Here is a 10,059-nt window from a genome sequence, read left to right as displayed (position 1 = left end):
TTCAATACCTTAACCCACGGTGGGTTATCTTTTGAAACTTGTTTCTTAAGGCAGGGCTCCCAAGACTACAAACCTATCCCCGACAGTGGAGAGAAACGTGGTTAACCCAGAGACTATGCACTGAAAAATGAGGCAAGCCGACAGACTAAAGGAGAGTTTGTTGACACCTGTTGAGTGCCCTCATGACTATTTTAACTAGCGCAAAGTTGGAAAACTCCCTCCCTTAGCCTGAGGAAAAATAAAACAGAGTGAAGGGAAACTGTGGTGAGAACCGACCTAGCTTCAAACCTCCTCACTTTCGCTCCTTTACTGCCTTCTTCATCGTCATTTCCTAAGGGAAAACTCTTTTGTTTTGGTGTGCCTATGTTATTGGGTCAAATAACTTGTATTATTAGGCTGGTGAGCCTAGCTCCATTAAGGCATATGTTCCTATGTATATATAATGTGTTAGGCCAGTTGGTTGGATTACTTATGAGTTTTAAGGCCAGAGTGCCTGTGGGATTAGCCCATAGAGAATGTGTAGTAAAAGGCTAGTGGGCCTAGTAGGAATATTATTTGTTACACGACCAAAGGAAAAAAAGAGTATGGTGGGTTTAGACTCCACTATAGGAAAAGTATCCTGACATGAAAATATATTATAATAATACTATGATATGATATTATAACATATTATTATAAAAAGTAAGGGGATACCATGTTTATAGAAAGGTAGTTCCCCTATTCAATTCATAATGGATAAATAGGGATATGTGTCCTTAGGGGAGGTCCTATAGGGTACCTAGAGACTTGTGAGGGAATAAAGAAATCTTGTAGCCATAGGACTCTAGAAATCCCTTGTTGGTTGAGATAGGGGATGATGGAGGATGTGAGCCTATTGGTTGGAGGCTTACAGGATTGGTGCCTTGGCCTTGTTATGTTTAGTATGACATATATGCCTAACTCAAGAAGTTAATTCCAAGTGGAGTCACAACCATAGATCGTGGGTGATTTGTTTCTAAGAGAGTTGGAGCAACATGGCCTACAGCTGGGTAACACATCCAAGTTATGTAGCTAGTCAATATATATTCACAAATAAGTACCTAAACCCATCTTATGCACACTATGGTTTATGTTTCATTATGTTGCATGTTATTTTGTTGTGTTTTTTTATGTTTTATGTTAATTTTCCATTTTTCTATGTTGTTACAATCACTCTAGCCCAATTATTTTCTTCAATTAGCAATCACTTTGAAATCAATTTAATATTCTAGTAACAAATAAAAATTGGAGTTAGAATAGTAAATGCAATGTACAATATAATATAATCAAGAGAAATAAGAAACACAAGATTTCATCAAAGATCAAGGAAAAACCCCACAATGGGGGAAAGCCCTTTCAAAATCTAATAAGAACTTCTTATTAGATTGTCAAAAAATGTTCAAAAAAAGATAAAATGATTCAATTCAACGACAATAGAGCCAATGTCAATTCTTTGACTATCCAAGAGATCTACCAACCAATAAATAATAGATGAGCTTCAAAGTCAAATTTGGTCAACACGTAAAAGGCTATAATTTTTCCATAGCCAACAACAATCAAAGATGCCCTAACCAGTGCACAAGTCAATAGTCAAACTTGTCCAAACGAGCTCAGTCAACACTCAAAATATTCTACCTTCCAAGCTAGTCAAATCTTAGTAAAAACAATCCCAAACGACTTAGTCAAACTAAACCAAAGGAGAGAGAAAATACCTATCGTCAAACTTCAAATTTTAGAGTTTAAAGTAGTCAAAATTGCTTAGAAAATTTCAGCTCCTCCATAATAAAACTCAACCTCAAAAGATCAAACTTTTGCAAGTCAAAGGAGGTCAAAATACCAAGTCAAACCTGGTCAACAGTCACCCAAATAGAAAAGTCAATGCCAAATTTCATATTATCCCTTGGACCTTCATATGCATGAACTTAGCTTCCCTGCTTTAGACCTGTATGAACCCATCACAAGAGGAGAGAGAAGAAGATGTGTGTTGATGTGATGTCCAAATGAGGTTGCTTTGACTTGTATTTATATGTGACTTTGGAGACATAATTTTGTCTTTAGATTGACCTAAACTTTTGTGCATGTGGGTTTTTACATTATAAATACATTTTTCCTTGACCAAATTAAATTATTCCAACGGAAAAGAGGGTCTTCTCTGGATGAGGAAGGATGTCCAAAGGAGGGAATTTGTCCCTAAGCTGCCAAATTAACATTTTATTTACTATTATGGTGCCAATTTTGGTGTTGGTGGCATCGCCATGGTTGGGCTACTAGGGGATGTTACACATGTCATGAATTAAAAAGAAAAACATATTCCAATCAAATACCACTTCATCAAAGAGAAATTCATTGACCAAAATTCCAAGCTACAATTCATTACTATAAAAGAATATATTACAAATATCTTCCCTACACACCTTCCTAGAAAAAAAATTGAATATCTAAGGTAGAAGCTAGAAGTGATATCTATCTCATCTCATTAATAAAAGGAAGCATAAGATCAAAGGGAGTAGTATCTTCCTCTTTATTTATTAAATGAAGGGAAGATTTCTATAATAGATGAAGAATATAGGGAAACTTTTAGGGGCTAATATTTGCAAGTGGGCTAATTTTCCATGCTCTTAAAAAAAACGAGATTCATGAATTTCCATTTTTCCTTAAAATGATCCACCCAAATTTTATAGCATAAAAATGCTTTCCTTAAAAATTTCCAATAATTTATAGAGACTATATAAATTCATTGAAAATTTGAATATTTTTACCAAAATATCGCCAAGGATTTTGGATCTTGCATATTAGGGACTAGTAATATTCGCCAAGGCTTTTTAACTTTATGATATATTTATATCCTTAAAATTTTCCCTAGCATAAATTTCAAGGAATCATCCCTTTTCCATTCATTTAAAAGGGGGAAAATTTATTGGTATAACCCTATTTTCACTCCATTATACTGAGTGAAACCCAAGATAGTTGTTAGATAGAATGCATCCACTTTCACCTTTTCTTTTACTTGTATGAGATTTATTCCATGTTAAAAGGATGGAGTTACATGATTTATTTATTTCTCATAAATATTTCATCAAAAATTTATAATTATGAGACAATAACTATTTCATAATTGAGACAATTGAGAAAAAGATCATAATTGAGAAAAAGGTTTCTAGAGTTTGTCATTGCCAAGGAGATCAACTTGACCCATTTGTGTATGAGTTGGATAGGGTTTCATTATTATAAAAGTTCCATAAATTATAAATCCCCTAGGCATCTATATACATTCTCCCAGATGATTGAATGAACCTATATAATCTCACCAAGAGGAAAGGGGGCTAGATCTAGGATCCAGACCATAGCAAGAGAGCTCTGTTGTATTCGAAGAAGGAGACCATGCTACAAGCTTGAGGAGAGGATCTTATTTGTTGAAGGTATAAATTTTCTATCATTTCATTTTTATGATCAATAAAATTTAATTTTCCCTTCGTGTAAATCTGAATTCATGATCAATTTTTCATGTTTATGTTTTTTTATTTAAGTTAACAGTCCTATGTGGAAAGCCATTTGTTCTCTCTGTTTGTTAGTTCTTTTGTGTAGGTTATATATTTATTGTGGAGAATGAGATATCCTAGTTGGAGAAAGGAATATCTACATTTAACCCAACATTTGTCACCAATCTCGAAGAATCATAGATTTCAGCTCTTACCCTAGCTAGGAAGTTGTATGCATGAATGATTGGATTGGATCATATGGTTTGGGATCTATTTGCTTGATTGATTCTGGTATATACTTCTCGATCTGGTAGCCTTGATAGGGCCATAAAATGATGAAGAAATATATCCTTGTGGTTTTTTGTAATTTGAAATAATATTTACAGACAAAGGAGAAGTTTTAGATCAGAGAACTAGTTGCATGCAAAGGAGAAGTCACAAACAGGGAGAGTTGTACAGCAATTTTGTAAATTTGTTTAAGAGTTTCCATCAATGACAAAAGGGGATATTGTTGACTATTATGTTTTCACTAATTTAAAATTTAAGGGGAAACCCAAATGGATACATGTCAATGTTATGGGGATACCTAATTTAAAGGGTTACCCTTTTCTACATATTGGCATGTCTATACGTCAATATTACTTGTCGAGCTGGAAATTTTATTGGAGCACTTTCCAATGTCGATGTTCTATAAATAATTTGATTTGTAAATCACATTAGGGGTATGGAAATGATGAGAATTAATTTGATTTAATGATCTAGGAGTAGCGTAGCATGGAGGAGCAAGCTCAAGGAGCTATGAAAAGACAGGAAGTATGAGGCTCAAGAAGTTTTGGTGAGGGAAAATCTATGGTACAAAAAGGGAGTTTCAAACTTAAGGTACAGTAGAGGAAATATATTGGCGAAATAAGAAAACACCAAATTTCATTATGATGTGAATCATATTTAGAATCAAATTTCTTTGCGACACCTTCGTCAATCAATAAAGAGAGAAATTTTCTTCAGTTTCCAATTCATCTACCAGAACCCCTAACATATCATAAATTTTTATAAGATTGTGTACTATGTTATTTTTCCAATATACTAAGATATTAGTACCTAGTCATAGCCCTCGTTACAAGGGTGTTAAGGTGTCTCATCTAAGGGATAAGTTCCCTAAAAAATCAACATATTAGTATTTTAACAAAATGAATAGGCTTGTGGAACTATTGATACTCTAATTTTGGGAAGCCCCCGATCACAACCCTCATCATGAGGATACTAAGGTGTAGCAACTAATGGCTAAGAAAGATTTGCATATCATCATATTCACACATTACACAATTTCAAAGTTATCCAAATATTTATGTAAGTTCCTTGTTTCCTCTCTTGGTCATGAGTACTTAGGTTTAGCATCTAAGGGTTAAGAACCCTTGGCATATCACCATATCGACATTTTGACAAAGGCCTAGAATTCATTGATATTTGGAAAGCTGGTCTTAGCACTTGTTTGTAGAGGCATTTGGTTTTGTCTCATGGGGGGTCAAAGTCCTCAAAATATTTTACCATCTCATCTTAAAATATGGGTGGCATGGTCCTACATCCATGTGTCACTGCCACATTGTGGCACTTCTATAGGATGGGAATTCTATCAAACCAGTCACATCTGGATACGTGATTATCTATAAAGGCGTGTTTTCCAAAAGTTATATACTTTCATAATATGAAATTTAAAATGTTTTCATCAACAAGAATACTACTAGAAAAGGGAGATTACCAAAATGTGGATCTAATAGGAATCCAAATTCTATTATATGAAATAGAAAGCTTAATTGGAATTCAACATCCAGATATGGGTTTTCTTAAAAATTCCTTTTTTTATATAAAATGTAAATTTCTATATCTTGGACTCTTCATCATCATTCCCATATCATTTTTCATATAATATACATGTGGCACTCCTACGCAACATGCTACCACCCTATTACACCATGTCATCTAACATGTGCCTAACACATGGTGCATTTGTACACATGTATCACCACTAAGTTGTGTTATTTATGTAAGTTGGACACACAATCTACCTAGTTCCAATCGAATCTATGCTTCCTAATTTGCTTGCACTTGTGGCTTATTCAATTTTTATAGACTTCTAGATTTGGGTACTAACACAAATATATCTTGGTCAAATATCCATATCTAAAAAACAATTGATCACATCCAGACATCTAGATCACTTTGCACATGACATTTTGGTCACACCTAGGAAATTGTAGTAAAGACATACTAGATTACTATAGGTTGAAATTTAATATTTAGAACGGCTCAAATTTTAGATATATATGAGGAAAAAGGTGTTATAGACATAATTTGGCACATCAATCCCAACTCACATATCATTAGGGTTCATCAACCCCTAGAATAGTTGTTTTATGCCCTAAAGGAACTAAGTCATCTGAATGCCTCATTCCCCAAAAGTTCCATCTCAAAAATCATCCAGAAAGTGCCTAAAATGAATCATTGCTGAATTCCCTGTGTTAGGGTGAGATGCATCTCAGGTACTACACTGTCAAAGTGCAATGCATCTCAGTTTGGCCCTCTAGAAAGTACTATGGGAGAGATAGGACGAAATTCCAGGAGAGTTTGAGAGTTGGTTGCTTATGGAAACTTCTAGAAACTTCTCCTATGCCACCTGCCCCTCTGAGTTCACCCAAGGATGACTAAGGGAATTAGGAAACCATCTCCAATTCCCCTCTTTCATGGAACTAATTTCTAAAAATAGAATGGAATTCATCATCCTCATTGATGACTCAACTTCCTGCAATCATCTATAAAAGGATCTCTCATCCAAGAGATCAGAAGGCTGAATTATTCTGAGTTGTAAGGAAGTGCTGCTAGTTTCAGTATTAAGGTGAGAGAATTGTGTTATTTTTGGTATGTTATTTTTGATTCATGAGGTGAAGAAGGCTTGAAGCTGGGAGGATGGCACTGGATCAGACTTCTTATGGGTTGTAATTCTCCTTGTTATCAATAAAGTTCTTCAAGATTTTTCCCAATTGATTGTGTTAACTGTAAATGCATTCATTTGTTTATCATATTTCTAATTCTATGATGTTTATGCTATGATGGATCATTATGCTTTCACAGGTCTTTGTTTTTGTAGCTGTGCAGGTACTCTCCAAGCGTGTTAAGTACAGGGAGGAGTTACGGGATCAACCAAAGGAGAGGGAGATCAAGTGAGGATTCAAGCGAATGTTACAGGTTTTTTGTTCATAATCTCTTTCTTATCTATCACTCATAGGAAAGATAGTGAATTGCTTTGACTGTTTTTTCTAGGTTAGCTACCACACCTAGAGGGTTAGCATTTCTCAGAAATACTAGTTTTCCCATAAACAAATTGGTGACTCCACTAGAAAACGATGATTTCTTTTGATGTTGTATGCTCTATGTTGAATTATATAAGCTATAGATAGAGTCTGAAGCTAGCCAGGAAGCTTTCAAACCACTTTTGTTATATAATTGCGTAGTAGATAAATGCTACTTCAGTCAATCTCTGGTTTAGTTTATATCTTGAGCATTTGATTAGAAGAAGCATCAAAATTTGCTTGTTGGTAGCTCAGTAACCTCTTAGGGAATTCCATAACACTTTTCTTATTATTGTTCATTAAAATCAAGCTTAATCCATTGAAAACTACTGCAAATTTGAGCCAAAAACATTTTCAGAATCACTCCCTAAACCATCGCACTGTCCTGAACTATAACCTAAGATGCATCTTAGTTCCTGATTGGGAAACCTACTATGCATCTCACTGTCTTCAAGGACTAAGTGCGATGGATGATTGAAACTGAAATTTCCCATCTAGGAGTCGAGGTTTTTGACTAGTTTTCATTCATGTTTGGTTGCTTGCTGAATATGAACAATGTCTCATCACTGAAGCAAACTTACATCACTCATATCAACCTCTATTTAGAATAGGATTACTGAATTTTTTTGTGTATTTGTTTTACATTTACAATCCATTTTCAAAAGTAGTGTTAATTGATTGGTCGTTTCGATAAGAAAAGTGTCGTAAAATCTTCAGTTTTTGTCCAAAAAGTGAAGTGTCGTAAATTCCTCCTTCTTTTGCTAATCGATTAAACTATTTTTGGTGCATTTGATTTGATTTGTTTCCATTCAAAGTGTCGAAAATATATTTCTTCAAACTTGAAAGTTTCATTTTGAGTCTTCCTTTCTCTCTTTGAAGAATAATTGTTGAAAATTATCATTTTGTGTAGAACATTTTAAGTCATTACTGCATTTAGTTTTCCTTCTTGAATTATTCACATTAAGGGAAGCTGAAAAAAAATACGTGCATTTTACATTATGCATATTAAGGTTTGTGAATGCTTGATAGGAATAGCTAGGGAAATTGCATTAGATGTGCTCTTTGCTCTTTGTCAAAGATCTGATTGCTCTATCCTTTAGTAGCTAAGGGTTTCATCATTCAAACTAAATCAAAAGTTTGTTTATCATGATAGTTGCATTTTAGGAATTGTGAACATACATCACGTGGTGAACCTTCAAAGGAAAATTTTTACGCAAGATCAACTTAAAATGAACCTCAATTAATCTAACAATTCTTTGGAACTTAACGCAACACATCTAGAGGTATAGGCTAGAGACGTGTTCCAGCGTCTTTAAACCTAGTGGCTGTCGTTTTCATTGAAGGTTGGGTGATTCCTCCTCTTTGATAGGATAAGTGCTAGTACAGACTTGTGCTCCCTGTACTGTCATGTATATAGTGGGAAACCCCAATAGGCTTAAATCATTTATCCCTAGGAAGCCGAGTCTGCTGCCTTACTGATCATAATGCACTGAACACAACATTCGGGGAGATTGACTGTCGTACATAAAGTCCCTGTTAATTTCTCTTTAATTTATCACCAAGGTGTACATTGCGGTTTTGTGATTGGTCTGGTAAACATTTTTGTCTAGATTCTCCAGAGAAGTCATTTTCATTCCTTTTTGACTCTCTAAAAGTAAAAGGATCATCTGAGCACTTGTCCTTTCAGGCTCATTAAAAATCAAAGGCGGCTAAAGTTATCTTTAGCTTTTTCTCGACTCTTTAAAACTGAAAAAGCAAAGTTGTGTTCAAGTGTTTTTAAAATTAATTGACCATGAATAACATCCCTATTCCTTAGTTGATCTTAGGTTGAAACATATGGTGACGAATCCGAAGTCCACCGATAAAGGAATTCCTTTTGATGGAAATCCTAGTCCTTTTCCTTCTTTTGGAAATATTGGTGCTCCATACATGGCTACATTGTCCCCTCCGGGATTTACCATTGACTTGCTAGTATGGTTTTTTTCAACCTTCTTGGTTTAAAATGTCATGATTTCTTCGCAATCGAGTACATCTCCAACTGGACAAAATCAACCTCTAGTTGATCCTAAAGTTGACCCTTTGCCTTCTTCCTTGTTTGTTTCTTCCTTCCCTTCTTCCTCTTCACCTGGTGAAAGTGTTGGTACTAGTAACAAGGTGGCTAAGAAGAAGAAGAAAGGGAATAAGAAGAAGAAGAAGCAAATTCAGCAAAGGGACAACCAAGCAACCATTGCTTTGAATGCAACATCTGATGAAAAACCACCCATCAAGCCTCACAAAGTTCGATATCCATGGAAACTTTATGCGGGAGACCATCATCTTCGAAGTTGTCCTGATATTCCTTAGATATTAAAAGAATGGTCTTCACATCATCCCGAGTAATCAACCTCTGGAGATCATGTTGGTAACACACCATCAACTAGTGATAGTAAAGTTCATGGAAAGAAGGGAAAAGTCAAGTTTCCATGTAGGTTATGTGAAGGGAATCACCCCATTCACCTTTGTCCCTATCTAGATGAAGCCAAGAAAGTGTTGGATAACTGTCCTGCTTCACCGCAGTGATTTCCATATGGTTACAGGAAACTCTCCCTAAATCCTTCACTAGTTGATGAACCGACTGACCAAAATCAACCGTCGGTCAAACCCACTCTCTCTGAAAGTGAATCCTATGCATCTATACCCAACCAAAATCAATAGGTCAAGGTAACAGTTGACCCGATTTCACCTTCGGTAAATCGTACCTTTTCTGAAGAGAGTGAACACCATACCACTCAGGTTCTTTTTGTTTCTTCAGATTCAAATGAGCTTGGGGGCAATCCTACTGTTCCATCAAGACAGGAGGAAAATCCTCCCTCTCTCGTAACTCAAGGGGTTAATTCTCCCGTTTCTATGGTACCCCCTCCAAGTAGTCTAGTCACTTCCTTTGATTGGAATTGACTGGAAGGACTCCACCTTCCTTCTTATGTGCCTTTCCAGATCATAGTACAAGTTTGTAAAATGATTGTATCTGGTAGTATTATAGATGAAGGTGCATCAGTGAGTATCCTTTCCTCAACTGTTTGGTAAGAGTTTGGTTTGCCACCGCTTGTGCCGTTTACACAGAATCTATTGGGCTTTAACAGAGGAACCAGTTAACCATTAGGGATCCTCCCTCAGTTACCTATTAATTTGGGAGGAAAAAATCTTTATCTAAACGTGATGGTAGTCCCAGGCCCATTAGA

The sequence above is a fragment of the Pinus tabuliformis genome, chromosome 9 (genome assembly GCF_031772625.1).
Source record: "Pinus tabuliformis cultivar Carrire ecotype Pingquan chromosome 9, CPIR1, whole genome shotgun sequence".
In the NCBI taxonomy this organism is placed as follows: domain Eukaryota; kingdom Viridiplantae; phylum Streptophyta; class Pinopsida; order Pinales; family Pinaceae; genus Pinus; species Pinus tabuliformis.
The sequence above is the reverse complement of the archived record's forward strand: the minus strand, read 5'-3'. Positions refer to the sequence as shown.